Source organism: Anolis carolinensis, chromosome 3 (assembly GCF_035594765.1).
Source record: "Anolis carolinensis isolate JA03-04 chromosome 3, rAnoCar3.1.pri, whole genome shotgun sequence".
Classification (NCBI taxonomy): Eukaryota; Metazoa; Chordata; class Lepidosauria; order Squamata; family Dactyloidae; genus Anolis; species Anolis carolinensis.
In genome coordinates this window covers 7,541,637-7,568,460 of record NC_085843.1, presented here as the reverse complement: position 1 = coordinate 7,568,460, position 26,824 = coordinate 7,541,637, and positions in this window count along the sequence as shown.

The following is a 26,824-nucleotide window of genomic DNA, read 5'->3' as shown; positions in this document are numbered from 1 at the left end:
GGACTAAATCCTGGACTATATTTATTGGATCTGATGCTGGATCCAGATTTGAAACTGGAGTCACCAGCTGTCGCCCAATTAAATTAGAATGATTTGCCAGTAAAATGGCTTACAGAACTTGATCCCTGGAAGATATTTAAGCAAGTCCACCTGTCTAAGGGGGAAAAGTCCCTTCTGAAATTCTATATGATTGTACCAAACAGATATTTGAGGATCTTGATGGTGTTACATTAGAAAGACGGGAGAAGAACCTCGTTGGAGACTGATGATACTTCAGACAGGTGCTGAGAAAAGAACCTGAAACCAAATAAAAGGATAGTAAGTTTGCCTGGTGTAAATAAAATACCCAGGGTATTTTATTTTCTTAACAAAAAAGGCATTTAAAGTCATTAAAACTAGTGGCCAGCGCACAGGTGTTTGGAGGAAAAAGCAGAAATAATATGCAATAAATGTACCAAGCTGATGGATGGAACAACTGGGTAGGCAAAGACACCTACAAAAGATGCTGATGTGGCAAAGTTTCAAATCAGAGAACATAACACAGTTTCAACTCTTTCAGAGAAAGTTCTGGAAGCAGATCTAGCTTGGGTACCAAGAGGCAAATAGATGAAATACAGAGATATTTACTTTTAGACAGGTGATGTGAAAATAGGAAATGAAGGGTTCATTAAAGACAACATGGGGAATATGTATCTACCCTGTTTCCCCGAAAATAAGACATCCCCAAAAAATAAGACCTAGCAGAGGTTTTGCTGAATTGCTAAATATAAGGGCTCCCCCGAAAGTAAGACCTAGCAAAGTTTTTGTTTGGAAGCATGCCCGGCGCCCGCCAAACAAAACACCAGAGCATGCAGTATTGGTAAATGTACATACCAGTTGTACATGGAAATAATGTTAGTAACAAGAAATTCTTGACAGAAGTCACAGTTTGTCTGGTTTGGTTATGTTGGTTTGTGATGACAACTACTGTACAGTATATAATAAATGTTCATTTTGTTGTTCAACACTAAATGTGAATTCTTCTTCATGGAAAAATAAGACATCCCCTGAAAATAAGACCTAGCACATCTTTGGGAGCAAAAAATAATATAAGACACTGTCTTAGTTTCGGGGAAACACGGTACATATAATAAATTCCAGAATCGTAATTCAAATATATTTCTTTTCCAGCCTCTTGTTATAGATGGATACCTTGGAGTGAAGCATTGCATGAACAATAGCAGAGGCTTGACATTGTTCATATTTATTTCTTGTGTCAGAAGTGAACCAAGGGTACATTTGTAATGTATTTGAAAAGAAAAACAAAAGTTAAAGACTTGGCATTATACTAAATGTGTTTTCACCAGTAGCTGGCCACTTGAAGTGCCTCTGGTGTCGCTGTGAGAAGGTCCTGCATTGTGCATGTGGCAGGGTTGTAACCACATTGTAGTCAGTGGTCTGTGGTTTGCTTTTCTCCGCACTCACATGTTGCGGACTCCACTTTGTAGCCCCATTTCTGAAGATTGGTTCTGCACCTCGTGGTGCCAGAGCACAGTCTGTTCAGCGTCTTCCATGTTGCCCAGTCTTCTGTGTGCCCAGGAGGGAGTCTCTCATCTGATCTCAGCCATGGATTGAGGGTTTTATCCTGCCACTTTTGGATTCTTGCTTGCTGAGGTGTTCCTGCAAGTATCTCTGTAGATCTTAGAAAGCATTTCTTGAGTTAAGGCGTTGACGTGCTGGCTGATATCCGAACAGGGGATAGGCCGGAGATGTCAATGGCTTGGTCCTTTCATTGCTAGCTGCTATCGCACCTCAGGTTAGTTTCACAAAGGCTGCAAGATAATCCAGCATGATGAGAGCCTGCTTCTTGACTTGAGCAAGAAGTTGCTTTGACAAAGGTTTGTCTCCCAACATACTGTTTAATACCCTCTTCATAGCATGAAAGCATTTCTTTGGCCTCTGACCTCTTTCTTGTTTGCTATTCTAACACTCCTGCGAACCCTGAATTCCCAATGACCAGCTCGATCTAAAGATTCCGTTTCATCAAGGCCAGCCAGCTTGTTAGTGTCTGTCTGCATGCTATCAGACTGAGAACTGTCCTCCCTTCCTGAGTCAATTTGCACCTGACTAGCTTCAGTATCATCAACACCATTTTCCGCTGTGGGAAAGACTCCCTGTTCCTCATCTTCTACAACAGGGACACTCTGAACCTGAATTCCATAATTCCCATCAGAGTCATCTTGAACCTGAATCCCATAATCCCCATCAGAGTAACTCTGAGGTTCCAGCTGAGTCACAACAGCCCGGGCTGTGGCGCAGGCTGATAAAGCAGTCAGCTGCAATAGATCACTCTGACCGGGAGGTCATGAGTTCGAGGCCGGCTCGGAGCTGCGTTTGTCTCTGTCTTTGTTCTATGTTGAGGCATTGAATGTTTGCCTTGTATGTGTGATGTGATCCACTCTGAGTCCCCTTCGGGGTGAGAAGGGCGGAATATAAATGCCGTAAATAAATAATAAATAAACAGCTGCTACTTCCTGGCGGATGTTATAACCAACAAAAATGTTAGTTATAAATAATTACTAACTTTCCCCGCAGTCTGAAATTCTGAGTCTTATCCTAGTATAAGTCCCATACTTTTCTTGTCTGTTGTGCAGCAGGCATATTAGAATCATAAATTTGGAAGAAATCCGTAGGGCATCCAGTCCAGCCTCCTTTAATTATGCAGGAAAACACCATCAAAGCACTCCTGACAGATGACCACCCAGCCTTCAGAGAAGGAGACTCCATCCCACTCCCAGGCAGTGTCAAATTGCTCTCACCATCAGGAAGTTCTTCTAAATGCCTAAGTGAGATTTTTTGTTGATGTCGTTCGAATCCATTGCTTCGTGTCTTGGTCTCTGGAGTAGCAAAAAAACAAGCTGTCTCCTTCCTCAATATGGCATTCTTTCATATACTTAAACATGGCAGATGGTGATCCATGATTTCCAGACCTTTTACCATTTTGGTTTCCCTCCTCTAGACATGTCCCAGCTTGTCAATTTTCTTTCTTGGATTGTGGAGCCCAGAACTGGACACAATATTTCCCAGTGAGGTCTGACCAAAGCAGAAAAGGGCTTCACAAGGAAGAATGGAGGGGACTATTACTTCCCTTATCTGGACTCTAGACTCCTAGAATCATATACATATTATCTGTTTAAGTAATCTCTACTTTGAAACAGTGAGGGCTTATAGCTCCCATGTCAATGGAGAGTTAATGCTCCTCCAGGTTTTAGTGAAGTCTTGCAGGGAGCTATCCAAGGTGTTGAACCATCACCTCAGTACTTTGAGTGTCTGTTGGAAGGGCTTGGATGGTATCTTCCTGCCAGGCAGAATGGGATTGAACTGGATCTCCCTTGGGGCTTCTTCCAACTCTTCAATTCTGTTCATCCTCCTCTTGTTTAGCTGGAATACTCCTGCTAGTAGTTTGAATCGATTGGAAGGGGTCCTGTTCTTGGAGATGCAGAAACCAAGCTTGCTTTATCTTCCATATGGCTATCATATCACCTCTCTGTCGCACCTCAGGCTAGCTTCACCTTGCTATATACACCAGGCTGCACACAGGTTGAAGTCTTTTGTAGCTTATTAGGAAATAGAAAATAAATAGTTCTTTAAAAGCAAAAGTAAAGTTCCAAAAGATTGTTACAAAACAAGGCTTCAAAGAATAATACAAGAAATCATAAGGAATAAACAAGGTCCCATTGGAGCATGACAAAGTGGGGGCCGGGCTGTGGCACAGGTTGTTGAGCAGCCTGCTGCAATAAATCACTCTGACCATGAGGTCATGAGTTCGAGGCCAGCTCGTGGCCGGGTGAGCACCCGTCAATTAAAAAGAAAATATAGCCCCTGCTCGTTGCTGACCTAGCAACCCGAAAGATAGTTGCATCTATCAAGTAGGAAATAAGGTACCACTTATAAAAGTGGGGAGGCAAGTTTAACTAATTTACGACTTGGAATGAGGAAGTGCCATCAGCGTGGATGATGAAGCAGCTGCTCCTCTCTGTGGCCAGAATTGAACATCCCCTCAGGAGAAGGTTAAATTGCCTCTGCGTCTGTCTGTCTCTGTTTGATGTGTTTATGGGCACTGAATGTTTGCCCTATGTGTGTATAATGTGATCCACCCTGAGTCCCCTTCGGGGTGAGAAGGGCGGAATATAAATACTGTAAATAAATAAAATAAATAAAGTCCCATAAACATGAACACACAAAGGCTGCAAGATAATCCAGGAAAATGAGAGCTTGCTTCTTGGCTTGAGTGAGAAGTTGCTTTGACAAAGGTTTATCTCCCAACACACTGTTTTAATACCCTTTGCAAACATGAATGCATTTCTTTGGCCTCTGACCTCCTTCTTGTATGCTATTCTCACACTCCTTTGAACCCTGAATTCCAAAAGGCCAGCTCGATCTAAAGATTCCGTTTCATCAAGGCCAGCCAGCTCGTTAGCATCAATCTGTTTGCTATCAGGCTGAGAGCTGTCCTCCTTTTCTGAGTCAATTTGCACTTGGCTAGTTTCAGTATCATCAACACCATTCCCCGCTGTGGGAAAGACTCCCTGTTCCTCATCTTCCACAACAGGGACACTCTCAACCTGAATTCCATAATTCCCATCAGAGTCATCTTGAACCTGAATCCCATAATCCCCATCAGAGTCACTCTTTCAGCTGAGTCACAACACTCTCAGTCTCCTCTTCTCTGGGTTGAATGTATTCAGATCCTTCTGATATTGCTCATACGGCCCTACTGGATGGCCTTGGATGTGGCACACAATCTCAGCCTCGTAAAACCCCATGATAGGATTGCTTTTAGACCACCATAAGTCAGAAACAACTTGAAGGCACACAACAACCATTCTCCATGTAGTTTATTCCCAATAAAGTCAGTTGAAAGGACATTCAGCCTAGGTTTAGGACCATGTCTTAGTAGTGGCCTTGAATATGGAAGTAAACCTCCAATAACTGCTCTACAATCACAATTGCTGCCTAGAAAGAGACCAATTTTTGTTCTTCCAATGCCTATGCCTAAACACACACACACGTTAATGTAATATTCAGCACATTCCTCTCCAAAGTAAAGCAATAGTTCAGCCTTGCCAGTAATATATTTCTCCGGTCAAAACAGTGTGTGGGAGAACAGCTTTCCATACACACAACAACGTCCCCCTTTCATGCTGTGTATATTTAGCTTGGATGCTGTCTGTTGATACAGTAAGGAAGAAGCCTGCTTTTGCTAGAGTCTTGGGAAAGGATGCTGAGCAACCATGGGACATCAGAAGGATCCAAGCCTATGGACTGACCTAAAGCCAAGCCATGGGATGGACTTCCATGGAAGGTGAGAAGATACCTGGAGGGGAAAAGTGAGCTTCCAAGAATGCATTTCTGAAATGGAGAGATGTTTCTCCTCTATTGACCCACACAGTGGGATGAATACTATCTGGTTGAGAAGCCTTCCACAATTTCCATTGTATCATTCCTACTATAAGTATCTCCAGGGTGGTTTGGGGAATCTTTACCCCAGCATGACTTCCTCATATTTAGGTGGAATCTCTTTTCCTGTAGTTTGAATCTACTGCTCCCATGCCCTAGTCTCTGGAGCAGAGAAAATGAGCTTGCTCCTCCTCAACATGACATAAACATGGCTATAATGTCTCTTCTTCACCTTCTCTTCTTCAGCCTGAACATCCCAATCTCTCCCAAAGCGGCTCCTCAAAGGGACTTATGGTTTCCAGACCTTGGAACATTTTGATGGATCTTCTCTGGATACCTTCCAGCTTTTCCATTTCTTTCTTCAATTGTAGTGCCCAGAACTGGGCATAATATTATTCTAGGTGAGGTCTGACCAAAAGAAAATAGATTCCTACTGATTCAACCTGTAATTGAATTGATCTTTTTTACTTGCCACATCATGCTGATGACTTGTGTTCAGGTTCTTTGTCAGAGTAATTACGCAGCACAGCAGCAGTTGGATAGAGTCAGTGGAATGAAGAACGAAGAGAAATCAGAGACTATGGTAAAACTATATACAAAGTTTTACTGTACAAGACAAACAGACTTGCAGACAATGGACACAGGACTTGACTTTCACTTTAGGCAGACAGAACAGAACTGAACTGATGCAATCAGCAATGCACACACACTTGTGTCTGGACACTCCCCAGTTCCAGCAACATATCAAGGTCATCACAGCTTCTCAGCAATTAACTCTTTCCAGACTATAGTACACTCTGGATGATGCAATCAGTATGCAAGACACAAATTGCATTTAAACACTATCTATACACAAATCCCACATTAACATTCTTGTCTACTAACATGCCTGGATCCTCTTCACACGTATTGTTATCAAGGTGGATGCAGCCCACATTGGTCTGGGCTCTATTGATTAGTCAAACTGAGCTTCAAATCAATTTTAGTATAATAAGTCAATATCTTAATTCAATAGGTCAACTATTTATGATCCGTAATAGAATTCAGACCAGTGTTTCCAAAATCAACATCTTAAGAAGATTACATCTCCCTCTCTGCATGGAAGGGCCTCAATCCAATTGATAGGTTCAACTTTGCTATTATTGTTCGCCTTCGAGGCATTTCTAGCTGAGGGCAACCCTATGGTGAACACATTACAGAGTTTTATTGATAAGATTTAGTAGCCCTTTCTAACAGAGTTTATCCAAAATCACCCAGTGGGTTTCCAGACCAAACAGGGATTCGAACCATGGTCTCTCAGAGTCTATGTCTAGCATTCAAATAACTGGAGAAGGCTGCATTAATTTCAACTAAAGTAGACAATCTGAATCAACTGCAGAATTAGAGTTAAACCTTGAATAAATCCCACTTTTTCACAGCCTGGGATGAGAAAATCTTTGGTGGTGGAGAAGGACATATTCTCTATGTTGGTCCAAAAGTTTGTTCCTGGATTGAATGGCAGAGAAGACCACAAGCCTGGGATACTTTAAGAGCAGTTGTTGTGGTTATCTTTGTACCTTGTAAAATTAAACTCCAGCAAACCAGATAAATATGTGCTTCTGAAAGAAAAATAACACATGGTCTGAAATATAATCTGGGCCCTTTGTGAAATGGCAGACACACTTCTGTCAGCCAGAAACCCTTTATCAAATGTTCCATACTGGATAGGAAAAACCAGAACATCTCTGGTTTGATTTATTTCTTTTCCAATTTTATTTAGGGAGCAGGATCTACACAACGTTTTCCCCATTTTGAAGTATTTCCAGGAAACTCACAGTATTCATCAGGACCTTTTTATTCCCGCTCTCAAGGTCAATCTAAACGAATTTAATACAGGTGGAGCATCCCTTATCTGGAAGTCAAAATCTAAAATGCTCTAAAATTGCCTGCAACAGTGGTTGGGATCGCAACACCTTTGCTTTCTGATGGTAAACATATTTTGTTTCAATTACAAAATTATTTTTAAAAATTGTATATGAAATTACATTCAGGCTTTAAGTTGTATAGGAAACAAACTTGAATTTCATGCTTAGTCCTATCCCTTTACTATTGTGTAAAGACTTGAAGATATGGATGTTTCAATGTGCTTTTGAACAATAGATCAGCTTGTAATTTATCACTGCCTGGCCCAAATTGTTTTCTGTCCCGCTTCCATCACTTCATTCACATCCCTGGTCCTATTGTCCTACGTTTTGCACAAGCCCTGTCCGATCCCTTATTTAGCCCACTTCTTGATCCTGATGTTCATGGATGTATTTTATGATGTTTTATTCTGTGGCTGTAATTGTTTTTAATTTACTGTTGTTATGTATTTCATCTTATACCTTGTACACTTGTTTCGGGCTTGGTCCCCATGTAAGCTGCCCCGGGTATCTTCGGGGAGATGGAGGTGGGTTATAAAAATAAAGTAGTAGTAGTAGTAGTAGCTCCATGGAGTCATGCCGGCCACATGACCTTGGAGGTGTCTACGGACAACGCTGGCTCTTCGGCTTAGAAATGGAGATGACCACCAACCTCCAGAGTCAGACATGACTGAAATTAACATCAGGTGAAACCTTTACCTTTAGTAGTAGTAGTAGTAGTTGTTGTTGTTGTTATCATTATTAATGTGTGTGCAAGTATTCCAAAATTTGCAAAAATAAAAAACCCACTTTTAATCCTAAACCATTTTTGATAAAAGATATCAAACTACATTTTCCAAAATAAAATGTACTAGGCTTGTGCACAGATTCGGTTTGGTCAGTTCTCTTCGACCAATCTGGCTTGTTCGGCTTGTTCGGCTGGCCATAAGGGCAAGGGCTCAACCATCATGTCTTTTTCTGACTGAAATGGGCCACACGGAAGCTGATCATGGCTCCACCACTTCTATTCAGCATCACGCAGTGCACAAAGAGGCTGTTGTGACTCAGCCTTTGTGTGACTCTGATGAGGATTCTGGGATGCAGTTTCAAGATGATGGGATTCAGGTTCAGGATGAGTTTCAAGATGACTCTGATGGGAATTATGGGAGTCAGGTGCAGGATGTCCCTGCTGTGGGAGATGAGGAGCAAGGAGGCTTTCCCACGGGAAGAAATGATGTTGTTACTGATGATGATTTTCAGGTGCAAGAAGCAGAAAGGGAGAGTAGCTCCCAGCCTGATAACACTAACAAGCCCTGTGGCCTTGAAAGTGATGATGAGGCCTCGTCTCTAGATTGGGCTAGTCGTTTGGAATTTTGGGGGTTGCGTAGAAGCCTCAGAATAGCAAATAAGAGGGAGGTCAAAGGGCAAAGAAATGCCTTCATGGTATGCTATTAAAACAGTCTGCTGAGAAGGAAATATTCGTCAAAGCAATTTTCTCACTTGAATCAAGAACTGTCTGCTTTCCTGCATCATCTTATAGCCTGGATGCATCCTTGTTTCTGGGACTTTGGCTTCGTTTTAAGGACCTTGCTTCATGCCTAATGTTTCCATGGATTTGTGTTTATAGCCTTGTTTTTGTAAATATCTTTTGGAACTGAACCTTTGCCTTTCATGAACAATCTTTTCCTTATTTCCTAATAAACTACAAAAGACTATGATCTGTGTACATCCTGGTGTCTTTAGCAAGGTGAAGCTAACCTGAGGTGCGAGAGAGGCTGCCGCATGCTTGCACGGGGTTACCCTGTTAGCCCTGCCTGTTAGGCCAAGCAGAATAGAAGAATGCCATGACATGCCTTACACAATCACTGCCTATTTAATGGGCCAAGTGTCTCCATTGCTCTCAGTTGCATCCTGGCTCTAGAGATGGAAGGATGCTTCCTTAACCACGTTGTTCAAACCAAGCTCCTTGAACAGAAGAGAGGAAAGGATCCCAGGAGCGAAAAGGGGAGCCTCTTAAGTTTCCCATTGCCACCAATGGGCAGGATCTTCCCGGATCTTTCAGCTGCCTAGCCAAAAACAGGTTTTTCCATTAGCCTATATTCAGGAGGCTCCTGAAAACGGATCTGGGTAACCAACGAAATTCAGATACAAAAATGGATTGTCCTCCAGCCGAATTGCACAAGCCTAAAATTTACCTGTCCGAACGTATCTTCCCCTATGAGCCCACAAGAACCTTAAGATCTTCTGGAGAGGCCCTGCTCTCGGTCCCACCTGCCTCACAGGCACGGCGGGTGGGGACGAGAGACAGGGCCTTCTCGGTGGTGGCTCCCGGCTGTGGAACTCCCTCCCCAGTGACATTCGGCAGGCCCCATCCCTTTTGGGGTTCAGGAAAAAACTGAAGACCTGGCTATGTACGTAGGCATTTGAAGAATAAGCATGTGTTGGCTTCGACTCGGTCTGAATTACGGCTCTTGTATAACGTCTGGTGGATGAATGGCATAAGCACTTTGCATTGTTTTAAACTTTGTATATTGTATTTTATGACTATTTTATGATTGTTGTATCTGTTTTAATCATTTTAGTTTATTGTATATCAGTGTAACGGTATCAATTGCCACTTGTAAGCCGCCCTGAGTCCCCTCGGGTGAGAAGGGCGGGGTATAAATAATTGAAATAAATAAATAAATAAATAAATAAAATGTACACCAAAATCAGATTGACTACATCCTTTGCAGCCAAAGGTGGTGGACATCCATCCAGTCGGTGAAAACAAGACCTGAAGCTGACTGTAGTTCAGATCACGAACTTCTTATTACAAAATTTAGAATCAGACTAAAGAGAATGGGGTCTTTGGAGGTCTCTTTGCTTACCTGTGGTCTTATGAGATCGTCCAAATGGTCTTTGAAGGTCTCTTTGCTTAGCTACGGCTTTATGAGACCATTTAGATGGCTTTTGGAGGTCACTTTCCTTACCTATGGTCCTGTGAGACCGTCTAGATGGCCTTTGGGGGACCCTTTCCTTACCTATGGTCTTATGAAACCATCTAGATGGTCTTTGAGTGTCCCTTTCCTTATCTATGGTCTTCTGATGGCCTTAAGAGATCATCTAGATGGCCTTTGAGGGTCCCTTTCATCACCTATGGTCTTATGAGACCATCTAGATCAGGGGTCCCCAAACTTTTTATATAGGGGGCCAGTTCACAGCCTCGCAGACCGTTGGAGGGCCGGACTATAGTTTTACAAAAACTGTGAACAAATTCCCATGCACACTGCACATACCTTATTTTGAAGTAAACAAATAAAATGGGAACAAATACAGCCTCAATGTTAATCATCATCATCATCATCATATCATCACCATAATAATAATAAAAATAATAAAGAGGGTTGGAAGAGACCCCTTGGGCCATTTAATCCAACCTCCTTCTGCCTTTGTGCTCCAAAAGCACAAGCAAAGCACCCCTGACAGATGGCCTCCCAGCTTCAATATTATTATTATTATTAATAATACATCACACAGTCCTAAACGCTTGGGAACTGTTTGACTTGTGATTTTGTGATATGAAATCTAGAATATATATCTTGTTTGCTGTGTTATACTGTTTCTTTGTGTCAATAATAATAATAATAATAATAATAATAATAATAATAATACATCACACAGTCCTAAACATTTAGGAAGTGTTTGACTTGTGATTTTGTGAAATGAAATCCAGCATATCTATCTTGTTTGCTGTGTTATACTGTGTCTTTGTGTCAATAATAATAATATTTATTATTATTTATCCACCACCGCGGGGGCCGGATAAATGGCTTCGATGGGCCGCATGTGGCCCCCGGGCCTTAGTTTGGGGACCCCTGATCTAGATGGTCTTACGAGATTGTCTAGATCAGGGGTCCCCAAACTAAGGCCCATGGGCCGGATGCGGCCCTCCAAGGTCATTGACCTGGCCCCTGTACTAAACTTTAGACTTAGGGTTGACCTAAGTCTGAAATGATTTGAAGGCACACAACAACAACAATCCTAATTTTGGACTATTTCATCAAAGTCCGGCCCCCCAAGAGTCTGATGGACTGTGAATCGGCCCTCCACTGAAAAAGTTTGAGGACCCCTGTTCTACTGTATGTGAATTCATATAAAATTTTAATGTAAATAGTCTCTTATTGTAGTCTAGAACCCCAATGAACGTCTCTGTAGGTTGACTGTAATTTGCGATATATTAAGGTTGTCTCAATATAAGTACCATTAGACATCGACATGATTTACAAAGATAGCATACTTATTGTTGTTTATTGTGTATAGTAGACATCTGTGCTTTACCTTTAGTTTTCTCTGCCAAAGAATGCTAGTGTTTTGCCAAACTACAATTCTCAGGCTTCTATAACATTAAGCAATGTGGTGTCAAACGGCACTCATTCTGTAGTATAGATGCACCCTTGAACTGCAGGAGTATCTAGACTTCTGACTTATCTTTTGATAGTGTTTGGATCTGACTCGTAGCTTCTCTTCCAATGCTGACATGGTCTTTGGTCCGGCTTTTCTTATATAGTTTTTGTTGCTTGTGCCTCACTGCTGGCATTCAGAGTAGATACGATCTCCAAAAATACCAGCCGCACATTGTAAAGATCAGGGAAGGTGTGAACTAAAGCTTGGAAGCAGTTCCTTTTGGTCCTCAAACAGTGCCGCTAGTCTGGCCCCAAAGGAATTTTTTCGAGCTCTGGGCAGGCTCTCCTTGGCAGGCCTGTGTCTACTAATATTGGTCTTTTGAGGGTGAAAAAAGCATCCAAAGAAAGCATCCAAAGTGTGCCAGGTTTTCCTGGAATACTGTTTGAACACTACTGTTTCGAGACACTGTTTCCAAACGGCTTCAAATCTCAGACTGTTTTCTGTCCAGAATCAAAACACTGTTCCTTCCAGACCCTGTCCATAGGAGCTTGGGAGAAGATAAATAATATCACAAGGGTTTCATAGAATCATAAGATCATAAATTTGGAAGAGACCCCAAGACCCACACAATCCAATTTCATTCTCCCATGCAGGATGATACAATCAAAGCCGTCCTGACAGATGGTCATCCAGTCTCTCCTTAAAAACCTCCAGAGAAGGAGACTCCAATAGACTCCGAGGTAGCATATTCTGCACATTGAAACACCCATTAAACTTCAAAGCCATGTGGTATTACTATATTCAGCCCTCCATGTTAGTTTATTTATGGATTTGATTATGTTGGGCATTCCTTATCAAGAATTCAGAAATCCAAAGTAGTCCAAAATCCAAAATCGTCCATATGGATGGCTGAGATACTGACACCTTTGCTTTCTGTGGTTTCAGTATACTCAAACTTTGCTTCTCACTTAAAGTTATTTACGAAAGTGTATAGAACTGCATCCAAACTATGCATATAAGGTGTATAGGACCCATAATGAATTTAGATTGGGGTCCTATCTCTAAGATATTTCATTATGTGTGTCTATGGAAGTACAGTTATTCCAAAATCAAAATGAAAAATAAATTCAAATCAGGTCTGGTCCCAAATGTTTTGGATAAGGGATATTCAATGAGTCTATTGTATTTAGATTTGCATTTAAATCTAAATCCAAAACACTTGCAGATATAGTGGATTGTACTTAGATTTGCATTCAAATCTAAAATTCAAAACACTTTTGGTCCCAGTGTTTCAGATAAAGGAGTCTCATCTGTACTTCATATTGGAATTGGCATCGAAACTGAGTGTTCTACCAATGGGGACACCATATAACAGCAGCAGCAGCAGCAACAACAACACCACCAACAACAAAACGTAATAATAGCCAAACTACTTCCTCCTCCTCCTCCTCCTCCTTTCTCCTCCTCCTCCTCTTCTTCTTCTTCCTCTTCTTCTTCTTCTTCTTCTTCTTCTTTCCTGTGTTAACATTCTCTTTTGGCATTCCACAACAACAACAGCAACAACAATAACAACAACAACCAAATGTAATAACAGCCAAACTACTACTACTGCTGCTGCTGCTACTACTACTACTACTACTACTACTTTCCTGTGTTAACATTCTCTTTTGGCATTCCACAACAACAACAACAACCAAATGTAATAATAGCCAAACAACAACAACAACAACAACAACAACTTCTTCTTCTTCTTCTTCTTCTTCTTCCTCTTCTTCTTCTTCTTCTTCCTCCTCCTCCTCCTCTTCTTCTTCTTCTTCTTCTTCTTCTTCTTCTTCTTCTTCTTCTTCTTCTTCTTCTTCTTCTTCTTCTTCTTCTTTCCTGTGTTAACACTCTCTTTTGGCATTCCACAACAACAACAACAACAAAAACAACTAAATGTAATAATAGCCAAACAACAACAACAACAACAACTTCTTCTTCTTCTTCTTCTTCTTCTTCTTCTTTTTCTTCTTCTTCTTCTTCATTAAAATAAGATTAAACCTTTAAAATCAACAGTGAAAACCATTACAAAAACACAGAGAATGATGATGATGATGATGATGATGATATATGGGGTACATTGAACATATAACGGATCTACACATATATTGTTGTTGCATTTTTTTAAATCCGGGGAGAATGGGTGAGCTCCCTCTGTCAGCTCCATCTCCCTATGTGAGGACATGAAAGAAGCCTCCCACAAGGATGGTAAAAAATCAAACATCTGTAGCTGGGCAACATCCTTGCAGACAGCCAATTTTCTCACACCAGAAGCGACTTGCAGTTTCTCAAGTCACTCCTGACATGAAAAATTAATGTGAAAATAAAAGTATCCCAAAATATGAAAAAACTATAACTAAAATCCAAAAACACTTCTGTTCCCAAGCATTTCCAACAATGGATACACAACTTGTAATACAGTCTCTAGGTCCTCCAGTGCGTGACTTCTCATGGAACTTAACCATAAGCTGGATCTACATTCCCACATAATGCCCATGCCTGGTCTATCATCATTCCACCTGGAATTGGCAAAGGATGAAGCCTTTCCTACCTATTTTAACTTTGGAACAAAGCTTCCAAAAGTTAAACCCAAGCTTGGAAAGAAAAGTTGTGATAGTGGGAAAACTCTTTTGGGGAATGAAAAAATCTTAAGCTTGTTTCTGACCCCAATATGATGCAGCAATGACAATGAGAGGAATACTAACCCTTCTCCTCTGACTGCCAAGGAAAATCCTACATCTTGAATGCTAACCAACTAACCATCCTGCCTGCCGTTTTCTGAGCCAGAGAAAAACTGCCAGACAATGCAATGCCTGCTTTGCACGGAGGTGAGCGTGACATCCACGTCAAATTTTATTTCTGAGCTGTGCTTGTAGGATGCTAAGCAGCATTGTGATGAAGAGCTGCATTGTCCCGTGCCAGACGGTAAGGAGAGAAGGCACAGGGATTGGATTTGGTGATGGAGAAGAATTAGGAACAGCAGGAGCCATATAGGATAATGAGATCGTCAATGGAAATTCCTACCCCGCTTTCATGTACAAATCATTTAAAAACGATTCCACTTGAGCGGCCAGCATTTGAATCCATAGTTTGGCGAGGCACTAGAACTCTCTGGCTGGGAATGCAAAAGACTGTTGTTTTTCTGCATTCTCCACCAAAGAGTTCTAGTGCTTTATTATGTTGTAAGACAGGGATTCTCAAGCTTCCTAATGTTGTGGCTCATTAATACAGTTCCTTATGTTGTAGTGACCTTCAACCATGAAATTATTTCCGTTGCTACTTCATAACTGTAATTTTGCGACTGTTATGAATTGTAATGTAAATATCTGATATGCAGGGTGTATTTTCATTCACTGGACCAAATTTGGAAGAAATGCCCAATACCCTCAAATTTGAATACTGGCGGGGATTGATTTTGTCATTTGGGAAGTGTAGTTGCTGGGATTTATAGTGCACCTACAATCAAAGAGCATTTTGAACTCCACCAACGATGGATTGAACCAAACTTGGCACACAGAATTCCCATGATCAGCAGATAATACTGGAAGAGTTTGGTGGGAATTGACCCTGAGTTTTGGAGTTGTAGTTCAACTACATCAGAGAGCACTGTGGACTTAAACAATGATGGATCTGGACCAAACTTGGTACGAATACTCAATATGCCCAAATGTGAACATTGGTGGGGTTTGTGGAAAATAGAACTTGATATCTGGGAGTTGTAGTTTCTGGGATTTATAGTTAACCTACAATCATCCACCAACAACGGAATTGAATCAAACTTGGCACACAGAGCTCCCATGACCAAAAGAAAATGCTGGAAAAGTTTTGTGGGCATTGACCTTGAGTTTTGGAGTTGTAGTTCACCTACATCAGAGAGCACTGTGGACTTAAACAATGATGGATCTGGACCAAATTTGGTACGAATACTCAATATGCCCAAATGTGAACATTGGTGGGGTTTGGGGAAAATAGACCTTGATATCTGGGAGTTATACTTGCTGGGATTTATAATTCACTTACAATCACATCATTCTGAACTCCACTAATGATGGAATTGAATCAAACTTGGCACACACAATTCCCATGATCAACAGATAATACTGAAGGGTTTGGTGGGCATTGACCTTGAGTTTTGGAGTTGTAGATCACCTACATCCAGAGAGCACTGTGGACTCAAACAATGATGGATCTGGACCAAACTTGGTACAAATACTCAATATGCCCAAATGTGAACATTGGTGGGGCTTGTGGAAAATAGAACTTGATATCTGGGAGTTGTAGTTTCTGGGATTTATGGTTAACCTACAATCATCCACCAACAATGGAATTGAACCAAACTTGGCACACAGAACTCCCATGACCAACAGATAATACTGGAAGGGTTTGGTGGGAATTGACCTTGATTTTTGGAGTTATAGTTCACCTACATCCAGAGAGCACTGTGGACACAAACAATGATGGAACTGGACCAAACGTGGCATGAATACTAAATATGCCCAAATTTGAACACTGGTGGAGTTTGGAGAAAGTAGACCTTGAAGAGAAGGACAATCAGAGTGATCTTCAGCCTTCTCTGCCAATGGAGTTCCTAAAACCATCAGAAATATGTGTTTTCTAGGCTTGATCGATCCATGAAAAATTTGATTCTAAACTCGTTTCAATACTAGAGGGGGCAGTTTTTTCGTTTTTGTTGCTAATAACGAATTTGGCCCCCAAAATTTTTCGAAATTAATGAAAATTCGTTATTTTCTAAATTAATTCGTTAATGGCGGACGCGCATGCGCGGTGGCCCAAAAACAGCCCGAAGGGGGGGGGACTTAGGGGGCTCTCCCGCCCTCATTTTTTGAGTGATCTTCTTCAAACTTGGTACAGTGGTAGAACACATTTAACACTGATAGCTCACCAAAATGTGGAACGTTTCCCTTATCCTCTGATTTTTGGCAAATTTTCATAGCTTTTATAATAAACCTTTTTTTAATAATTGCAGTAATCTGTTCCTGGTTTGAAAGTCTTATTTCCTGTTAAATTGGGTTGTCTTTACTGTGAAAGTCATTGTTCTACTTCAGAAACTTTGTTTTTGTGGCTGAAACTTTGTTAAATTGGTGTGTGTGTGATATATATTGTGTATATATATATATATATAGTCCCTGCTTGTGTGTGTGTGTGTGTGTGTGTGTGTGTGTGTGTGTGTGTAGGTAAAGGTAAAGGTATCCCTTGACGTTAAGTTCAGTCATGTCTGACTCTGGGGGTTGGTGCTCATCTCCATTTCTAAGCCCAAGAGCCAGTGTTGTCCATAGACACCTCCAAGGTCATGTGGCCGGCATGACTACATGGAGTGCCATTACCTTCCCAGAAACACCCAGAAAATGGGAATTCCAGACAGGAAACAATCAGGGCCAGCTAATACCTCCCAACAAAGGATTCCCCCAGGTAGGAAGCAGCCAGGCTTTGAAGCTGCAAGGCTATTCAATGCTAATCAAGGTGACCAATTGCAACATTCACACTTGCCTCCCACAGACAAGAGTTCTTTCTCCCACCCTGGACCTTCCACAGATATATAAACCCCACTTGCCTAGCTTCGCACAGACGTCAAAACCTCTATGTCTGCCACAGATGTGGGTGAAACGTCAGGAGAGAATGCTTCTGGCACATGGCCATAGAGCCCGGAATACATACCACAACAGTGTGATCCCGGCCATGAAAGCTTTCGACAACACAACCACAGTATCCATTCAAGTTCATGTAGCGTAGTATGGAATGGAGACCTGTATTGGGGGGAGGGAGGGTGCGAATCTGGGCCCCTGGGAGCAGCCGAGGACGGGCCTGGCCCACACCCCCTCGCATCCCGGGCCTCTTCCTTCCTCTTCCTTTTGTTATTTAAACTATATATTGTGAAATTATGGTGTGTTTTTTTTCATGCGTGTTCTGTGTTCAAGATAGGGAGACCAAAGAGGAAAAGCAAGGGAGGGACGGAGGCCCCAACACTTCCGGCTCCCATGCGAACTCCCCCTTGTGTGCCTTGGAGGGTGGAGCATGCGCACTGGCTCTCCCTTTCTCTATGGCTCTTTTCAGGTCGCTTGGGAACCCGAAGTGCCTCCTCCCTTTGCCTTTGTGTCCAAGAAGGAGAGAAGGACGTTGCAAGGTTTGCATTGAGGGTGTTTCTCTGGTGGGTTTGGCTTGGAAGGGGGCTCATTAAGGCCCAATTAATTAATGCACTGAGCTGAGGCGAGGCGGCGGCGGCGGCCATTTCCCCCCTCCGTCTTCCTCCTCCTCCTCGGCCTCCTTCCCCCTCGCCCCCTCCCATTGGCTGAGCCTCCCATTGGCTGAGGGGCAAAAGGAAAGGAGTTTGGGTGCTTTGCAAAAGCTTTTTTTTCTTTTCGAAAAAAACGAAGAAATAAGAAAAAACGGCCTCTCGCGATTCGAAACTGCGATATCCAGACGTGTGGACAACCAAGGTTCGATATTGCTTCAAAACAATGGAAAAAAACGAATCAATAACGGTAAACGGGGAAAACGAATTATTTGAGCAAGCCTAGTGTTTTCTGATGGTCTTTGGTGTCTTCTGACACCCCCCCTTGCAACCCCCCCCCCCAGGGGTCCTGACTCCCAGGTTGAGAAATGCATGATGTATAGCTTTTACTTCAACCCAGCCCGGTCAACAAATTCAGCAGCTCAGTGGTTTAAACCGCCATGCCATCAGGGGTCAGGATATTTTAAATGTAGCTGGAAAAGTGGCATGACAGAAGATGAACCGGGACTGTCCTGGCCAAATCAGGATGCTTGGAGGGTACGCAGTACAGAAGAACTGGCCGATTGTTTGATATTGTCAACTAACAGAGCCAACGACAACAAAATAAAGCTTTGCAGAATCTGGGCTTGTGTTTACACTGTGCATTTTTCCTTTGGAGCTGCTTTCGGCTCTGCGGCTGGCTGTGTTTCTTCATTCCCACAGAACTAACATCTCCAAACAGTCTTCAGTGTAAACATTTCCGGGGCAAATTACCATAGGAGCTGTTCTGTCAGATGTTATTTTCCTCCCATCTTATTTTCATCCTCCCCGGAGACCCAGAGTTTGCTTCACATACAAGATGCCTCTTACTCCGAACATGCTGAGAAACAGTCCACAATCGCCACAGCAAACCTTAAAGCCAATCAGGAAAAAAACTAAAAGTATAGCCAGGGATACTGGTCATGTCTTTTTCAATTCAGTATTAAAGATACAAAGCTTAGAATCATATGAATCAAGAGTTGGAAGGAGCCCCAAAAGCTATCTAGTCCAACCCTCTTCTGTGTCACGACCCAGGCTGCAGAGCACCAATAACCATACACAGAGGCCAGAATCTATCTAATATCTTTATTGTAGGAATATATAAAGTTAATAAAAACAAGTGTAGAAAATAGTCCAGAATTAGACCTTCCAGGAAAGGTCAGAATTAGTCCAAAAAAAGCAATGTCCAATAAGAAATATTAAGGTCCAAAGTTGTAATCCAATAACCGAAACACTCACTTTGCCAAGCAAAGTGAGGGGAGATGACAAGGTCCTTTAGTCCATGAAACTTGAGCGAGGCTAGGAAATAACTTGATACTTGAAACAAGGCTTGAACGTGGAACAAGGTAACTAAGAACAAGAACAAGGTCCGTGGAATAACTTGATAAATCCGTGGAACAAGGCAAGGATTGATCCTGGGAAACAAGGCAAAGTCCGTAGATAAACAAAGGCTGGGAAGCAAGGCGAAGGCTGGATAGCAAGGCAAGGCTTGAGCAGGAGCGAGGCTTGAACCGGAGCGCGCTGTCCAGACACAACTCGCTCCGTAGGCTGACGAATTGACTCCGCGAAGTTACTACGCGGGTAAAACACCTAAATAGAGTCTAGCTTCCCGCCGAAGCAGTTCTCTGGGAATCAGAACCGAAAGCTAACTCTGAGACCAGATGTGAGACTCCCCAAAGATTCTCACGAGAAGCAGTCTTAATTGGCCACATTCTTAGCTGCAATCCTCGCACTCCTGCGCGAAGCTGAATCCAAACTTCTCTGTTGTTTACAAAACTCCCGGCGCAAGAATACGGGAGAAGTAGGCTCTGGGCTTGTTTGACATACTTCTGGGAGACAACTTTCTTGCAGGTGCAAGGTTCCCAGATCTGCCCGGGAAAGATCTGGCAGAGAGGAATCCAGTTCAGACTGGGAAGGTAAAAAACCCAAGTTTTCATCTTCATCAGGAATTACAATGTCCTGAGCAGGACTACAAGGCCCATGGGTCATCACACTATCCCCCTCCTCAAGGCCCCTCCCAAACTGGGGCCCTCTCCCCGAGGCGCGAGGTCGCGGTTTGGTGGGATAGGTCTGATGAAAGCGACGGGTTAGATCAGGAGCATGGACTGTGGAGGCGTCTTCCCAGGAGCGTTCCTCAGGGCCAAAACCCACCCAGTCAATGAGATATTGTAGGCGGCGGCGGTGAAAGCGAGAATCCAAAATGTCCTCAACCTCGAACTCCTCCTCCCCATTCATCAAAACAGGAGGGGGGGGGCGGTTGGTCTGTATCAGGACGCACACCATCCGCCGGAAGGAGCAGGGAACGGTGAAACACTGGGTGAATGCGCATTGAACGCGGAAGTTGGAGTTTGAAAGTCACGGGGTTTAATTGCGCCACCACTGGATAGGGGCCAATGAAACGGGCATCTAACTTCCGGCAAGGGCGGTGGGAGGGCAGAAAGCGAGTGGACAGGAAAACCCGATCTCCTACCTTGATTTCGGGGCCCGGCTGGCGATGTTTGTCAGCGTGGCGTTTATAGTCCTCCTTGGCTTGGTCCAGTTGCTGGAGCAAAAGTTGTTGCACCGCTGTGAGTTCCTGCAGCCAATCCTCTGCTGCGGGAACCTCTGAAGTTTCAATGACAGGGGGAAAGAAACGTGGATGGAAGCCGTAGTTTGCAAAGAACGGCGTTTCTTTTGTAGAAGCTTGAACTCCATTGTTGTAGGCAAACTCAGACAGTGGTAACAGAGAAGCCCAATTGTCCTGTTGATAGTTTACATAACAGCGAAGATACTGCTCCAAAGTGGCATTGGTGCGCTCCGTTTGCCCATCTGTTTGGGGATGATGAGCTGAAGATAAGCGAGAGTCTATGCCCAATAGTTTTTGTAGTGCCTTCCAAAAACGAGAGGTGAATTGAGATCCACGGTCTGTGACTAAACTCTTGGGCAATCCATGTAGTCTGAAGACATGTTGAAGAAATAGATCCGCAGTTTCCTTGGCCGTGGGGAGGCCTTCGCAGGGAATGAAATGGGCTAACTTGGTGAATAGGTCCACCACCACTAAGATCGTGGTGAATCCACAGGAAGGTGGTAGGTCAGTGATGAAATCCGCGGAAATTATTTCCCATGGGCGAGATGGGGTAGGAAGGGGGTGTAAAAGCCCTGAGGGCTTCTCCCTTCGTATCTTGGAGCGCTGGCATACTGGGCAGGTGTTGACATATTTTTCCACATCCTTGCGGATCTTGGGCCACCAAAAATCCCTTAGGATCAAATGCATAGTTTTAAATAGTCCGAAGTGTCCTGCTGGTTTGCAGTCATGACACAGACGAAGCGCTTTTTCCCTGCCCGGTCCGGGTGGGATATAGACATGATTTCTATAGCAGAGCAGCCCATCTTTAAGCGAAAAGGGGAAATGCAGACCTTGGCGAAGTTGGTCCTGCGCCCAGGCATCTGCTTGCTGACTAGCCCTGATTTCTTGAGCACAGATGGGTCCTGGAGTAGGGGAAGTTGAACCAATGGGAATGGATTTGGTGTTCCCCACCGTGAGCGTGGCAAAGTTCTCAGGTTGTAGCAGTTGTGATTCAAAGGTCTCCTTGCGTCCTGCAGCGTATTCCGGTTTACGTGACAGGGCGTCTGCTTGCTTGGTTTGGGCTGGGGTCACATAATGGATCTGGAAGTTGAAACGTTCAAAGAATAAAGCCCAACGTTGCTGCCTCTGATTTAGTTTGCGGGCAGTTCTTAGATGTTCTAGATTACGATGATCAGTGTGGACTTCAATGGGAAATTTGGCCCCTTCTAGCCAATGTCTCCAAGTTTCAAAGGCTGCCTTTATGGCCAGTAGTTCTTTTTCCCAAATGGTGTAATTCCTCTCTGGTGTGGTTAGTTGACGAGAATAAAAGGCACAGGGGTGGAGGTGATCTCCCACCGGTTGTAAGAGTACAGCCCCAATTGCCACATCAGAGGCGTCCGCTTGCACCACAAAAGGGGTTCCAGGATTTGGGTGCTGTAGAATTGGCTGGGAGGTGAATAGTTTCTTTAGTTGCTGGAACCCTTTCTCTGCTTGATCAGTCCAGCGGAAAGGCTGCTTTCCACGGATGCAGCTAGTGATGGGGTCGGACCAGCGGGCAAAATCTGGAATGAACTTGCGGTAGTAGTTCGCGAACCCCAAGAAACGCTGCACCTCTTTCTTGTTAGTTGGCGCCCGCCATTCCAATACTGCTGAAACTTTGGCTGGATCCATGGAAAGCCCTAGAGGCGAGATGCGGTAACCAAGGAAATCTACCTCTTGTAGATCAAAAGCGCATTTTTCCAGCTTGGCATAAAGTCCATGATCCCGCAATCGTTGTAACACCATTTTGACGTGGTTCTCATGTTCTGATTGTGATCTGGAAAACACCAAAAAATCGTCCAGGTAGATTATCAAGAACCTGTCTAGATAGTCCTGAAAAATGTCATTGACAAAATGCTGGAACGTTGCGGGGGCTCCGCATAAACCGAAATTCATAACTCGGGACTCAAATAATCCGAATTTGGTCTGGAAGGCGGTCTTCCACTCGTCCCCTTCCCTGATGCGAACTAAGTTGTAAGCCCCCCGAAGATCCAGCTTGGTGTAAACCTTGGCTCCTCGAAGCCGATCCAGTAGATCCGAGATTAAAGGCAGGGGATAGCTGTTCCGCTTGGTGATATTGTTCAATGCTCTGTAGTCCACCACCAAGCGTAGTTCCCCTGACTTCTTCTTCACAAACATCACTGGGGAGGCGGCTGGGGATTGAGAGGGTCTGATGAATCCCTTGCGAAGGTTTGTCTCTAGGAATTCCCTGAGAGCTTCTTGCTCTGGTTCAGTCAGGGAGTAGAGATGCCCTCGCGGGATCGGGGCCCCCTCCACCAAGTCAATGGCACAGTCATAAGGTCTATGTGGGGGTAATTTTTCGGCTTCTTTCTCATTGAATACATCCCAATACTCGGAGTACTTCTTTGGCAAGGTGATGATGGGCTCGGTGTCTGTGGCATGGCATACCTTGGCTACGAGGCAATGGTTTTGGCAGTACGGTGAAGCAAACTGCAGTTCTCTGTTGGACCAGGAGATGTTAGGGTCGTGGAGAGTCAGCCATGGAATTCCCAAAATCACAGGGAAATGGGGGACCTCGGTAACAAAGAAGGAAATCTCTTCCATATGTTCCCTTATCCACATCCTGGTGGGTTCCGACCACTGACTTACGGGGCCCGTCTTGAGGGGACGGCCGTCTATGGCTTGCACCACACGGGCATTCTTGAAATCATGATATTGTAATCCCAGAGAGTCGGCATACTCTCTATCGATGAAATTGTTGGTAGCTCCAGAGTCTATCATGGCGTGGATCATGACGGGTCCCCTTTTTGCTGACCATAATGTGACCACGAGAAGGAACAGGACCCCGGTTGGCGGCTCTTGGATGGATTTTTTGACCGGGTTGGCGAGCCCCTCTACACCCGGTCGTTGGCTTCCCCCGCCGGCTGTGTGCCAGTCGGCTCAGACGCCTTCGTCTCCGTGGAGGACGCCGCCGCAAGACGGGCGGCAGGCTTCCCTTTGGCTGGGCACTCTCTGGCGAAGTGGCCCCCGTTCCCGCAGTACCAGCAGAGGTTTAAGCGTTGACGACGGGCCTTCTCGGCGGCATCTAGTCTGGGACGCACATTGCCCAACTGCATCGGCACCTCCTCGCCTCCTCTGGGGTATGGGGTTGGCGGTGGGGGTCTCCACACCGGACGTGGCTGAACGCTGGCGGGAGCGGGGGGTTTTGCCCCGGCTCTACTGCCCTGGCCTCGAACCCACTGTTTCCTGTTGGCAATCATGACTTCAGCCCGTAAACATTGATCAATGAGTGCCTCGAGGGTCTGGGGAGGATCCACCTTGGAGATTTCTTCCAGCATTTCAATGTTGAGACCCTCCCGGAATTGTCCCCTGAGGGCTACATCGTTCCAGCCGGTGTTGTGGGCCAGCACTCGGAACTCGGCTATATACTGAGACATAGGTCTGTCTCCTTGGAAAAGGCGACGGAGTTTGTGACCGGCTGCCTCCAAATTGTCCTCGATTCCCCAAGTCTCCTTGAGGTGGTCCAAGAAGTGTTGCGCTGATCTTAGGTGTGGAGAGGCTTGGTCGAACAGTGCCGTCGCCCAGCTGGCCGCTGGCCCGTCTAGAAGACTGTAAACCCATGCCACTTTGATGTCTTCTTGGGGAAACTCGGCAGCACGGGCCTCCAGATAAGCTTGACATTGGCGACGGAAGACATGAACCTTAGAAGCTTCTCCCGTAAACTTGGTTGGCAACGCCATGGCCGGAAGACGAACTCCGCGTTCCTTCAAACCCCTTATTTCTCCATCCTGTGCATTGAGCTTATCACGGATTCGGTCCACCTCTTCCTTGTCGATGGTGTAGGTAATCGGCTGGCCGCTCGGCCCAGGTACGGTTCCGGTAGACATTCTGGCCGAGGTTAATTGGTGCTTAGGGTGGCGGAGTCAAACTGTCACGACCCAGGCTGCAGAGCACCAATAACCATACACAGAGGCCAGAATCTATCTAATATCTTTATTGTAGGAATATATAAAGTTAATAAAAACAAGTGTAGAAAATAGTCCAGAATTAGACCTTCCAGGAAAGGTCAGAATTAGTCCAAAAAAAGCAATGTCCAATAAGAAATATTAAGGTCCAAAGTTGTAATCCAATAACCGAAACACTCACTTTGCCAAGCAAAGTGAGGGGAGATGACAAGGTCCTTTAGTCCATGAAACTTGAGCGAGGCTAGGAAATAACTTGATACTTGAAACAAGGCTTGAACGTGGAACAAGGTAACTAAGAACAAGAACAAGGTCCGTGGAATAACTTGATAAATCCGTGGAACAAGGCAAGGATTGATCCTGGGAAACAAGGCAAAGTCCGTAGATAAACAAAGGCTGGGAAGCAAGGCGAAGGCTGGATAGCAAGGCAAGGCTTGAGCAGGAGCGAGGCTTGAACCGGAGCGCGCTGTCCAGACACAACTCGCTCCGTAGGCTGACGAATTGACTCCGCGAAGTTACTACGCGGGTAAAACACCTAAATAGAGTCTAGCTTCCCGCCGAAGCAGTTCTCTGGGAATCAGAACCGAAAGCTAACTCTGAGACCAGATGTGAGACTCCCCAAAGATTCTCACGAGAAGCAGTCTTAATTGGCCACATTCTTAGCTGCAATCCTCGCACTCCTGCGCGAAGCTGAATCCAAACTTCTCTGTTGTTTACAAAACTCCCGGCGCAAGAATACGGGAGAAGTAGGCTCTGGGCTTGTTTGACATACTTCTGGGAGACAACTTTCTTGCAGGTGCAAGGTTCCCAGATCTGCCCGGGAAAGATCTGGCAGAGAGGAATCCAGTTCAGACTGGGAAGGTAAAAAACCCAAGTTTTCATCTTCATCAGGAATTACAATGTCCTGAGCAGGACTACAAGGCCCATGGGTCATCACACTCTGCAAGACAGGGAAACCCTGTTTGTTTATTTTGGGTGTAAGGATGAAATGATGAATCAAGTGTTTTTACTGTTTGCAACTGTGTATACCAGACATGAGTTTCAGCATCTTAAGTGTTAACGGCAGGCCAGTTTGAGTGATAGCCTGAAACAGCCAATAGGTCGTGACTTCCCACTGGAGGGGATGTTCAACATTCTGCTGTGGAATGTGCTCTTATCAGTAGTGTGTGTGTGCTTAGCTGATCGGTAAGGAGAAAGCATGTCTGCAATGAGCGATGGACTTCACAGCTTGTAAATACCTTGTATATATATATATATGGAATAAAGCTTTAGAACCGCTGCGTTCAGCTGATTTGCAACTGTGGTGTCGTTTGTCGGTACTGCTTCTCTGGACAGGCAAGCAGTCTGACCGAGAATGAATTGGTGAGAGTCAAAGGATTGCCAATAAATCAGGGTGCTGCAGAGCTGATGTTTTTAAAACCCACCCTGACAAACACAACCCAAGTCCTCTTGACAGATGGTCATCCAGCCCCTCCAGAAAAGGAGTCTCCAATACATTCTGAGGCAGCATATTCTACTACTACTACTACTACTACTACTACTAATAATAATAATAATAATAATAATAATAATAACTTTATTTTTATACCCCGCCCCATCTCCCCGAAGGGACTTGGGGCGGCTTACATGGGGCCAGGCCCGATAAAACAAACAAAACAGTAACAAAGCAATAAAACAATTATCCCAGTAAAAAACATCAACAATAATAAAAACAATCATTAAAATCAACAAGCAGGATATAGTGTTAAAAACAGGAGACTATTCAACTGCTCTGACTGTTAAGAGGTTTTTTCCAAATATTTAGTGGAATCTCCTTTCCTGTAGCTTGTTGCTCCATGTCTTAGGGTGCAGAATTTGTGCAGTCTGACACTCAGGGCTCAATGCTATGGAATCTTGGGAGTTGTGGTTTTACAAGGTCTTTCACCTTCTCCACCAAAGAGTGCTGGTGCCTCACCAAAACTACAGCTTCCACCATTCCATAGCATTGAGCCATGGAAGCTAATGAGCTGCAAAAATGCATTAATTCTACAGTGTAGAAGCACCTTCAGCTAGAGCAGTGGTTCCGCAGATGTTTTTGGCCTTCAACTCCCAGAAATCCTAACAGCTGGTAAACTGGCTGGGATTTCTGGGAGTTGTAGGCCAAAAACATCTGAGGACCCACAAATTGAGAACCACTGCGCAAGAGGGAAAGGAGAGGACAGGGGTGGGTTTCACCCTTCCTAGTAAGTTCAAGCAAAAGCACACTGCAGCAGCCTCTCCTGCGTTATATGAGGGTTGAATGAACAGTAATGCCTCCACCTTCGTT